This window comes from Penaeus monodon, chromosome 27 (assembly GCF_015228065.2).
Source record: "Penaeus monodon isolate SGIC_2016 chromosome 27, NSTDA_Pmon_1, whole genome shotgun sequence".
In the NCBI taxonomy this organism is placed as follows: Eukaryota; Metazoa; Arthropoda; class Malacostraca; order Decapoda; family Penaeidae; genus Penaeus; species Penaeus monodon.
Genome location: NC_051412.1, coordinates 35,865,362 through 35,866,359, shown reverse-complemented (window position 1 = coordinate 35,866,359; position 998 = coordinate 35,865,362). Strand labels below are relative to the sequence as shown.

The 998-nt window shown below is 37.8% G+C and overlaps 1 protein-coding gene across 12 annotated transcripts in view; it reads left to right on the top strand.

The window, feature by feature from the left end:
* LOC119590818 (nectin-3-like protein) overlaps positions 1-998 on the top strand; it is a 27,674-nt gene that overhangs the window by 12,858 nt on the left and 13,818 nt on the right. The gene's annotated exons all lie outside the window — the stretch shown is intronic.

Sequence of the window (998 nt, the reverse complement as noted above, 5' to 3'; positions counted from 1 at the left end):
TGTTAACCTCAGGCTGTGTGAAGGACAAGTTCAATTTCTTGTAAATTTCAGCTCGTCCTTCAACAAAGCGTGGGTTACCATAATCTTCTGTGGAGTCGGGAAGTGGGACGTTCTGGTGCAGGGTACAAATTATTTTTTATAGTAAATAACTTGGTTTATATTTTTTCAGACTTTAGCTTTTGGTTAAAATTTGCATTTTTTCGGTTTACTTCAGCAACTCTACATTTAACTGGCTTATGAACGTATTGTTTTAGCTTTAGCTAAGTTGACTATGTCTGCTGTTTTGTTTGGCATTCTCCTTGTTTGCAGATTTTTATTTTTAGTACAAAGAAGTTTTTAGGTAGCCTGCAGCTTATTTATTTTGCTTGACATGCTATTACAGTGTAATACATTAATTGATATGTAAGTTAATATTTTAGATAATTGACTTTATTCTTTTATATGTTTCATGGACAATTTTCAAAGCATTCTTGAAATATAAAATTTTTGACCAAGATAGTTTTGCAGTTTGTCTTTGTGAATTCCCCAAATTCTCTAGATTCTATTTCATAGACCTTTAGACATGTATGGCATATTTTGATTGTGAAGTACGTGGCTATATCCAACCCTCCTTTCCAACATCCTTTTGCACAACAACACTTGCCTCACTAACCCTTGGCCCGGTCTGCCACAGCCCCACGTGCCGAGAGTAAAGCCTACATCGGAGATGCAGAACGCAACGAAACAGATAATGGCACAGCCAACGATGCCGTCAAGGCCTCCACCGACCACGTCAACGGGAAGACTGACAGCACTGTAGCTAATGGCAATGGAAATGTTGAGCAAACACAAGTGGAGGAAATCAACAATGAAAAAAAGAATACAGATGTGTGAACAGTAATGGATAAGATTTCTGAATGATTGAAAGAGACCATCAAAGCTCAGTGCACATGTTTCTGAATTGTAGAGGACCTGGACACATTCAGGAAAATTAGTAATAGCACAGGCTCCAGATCAGT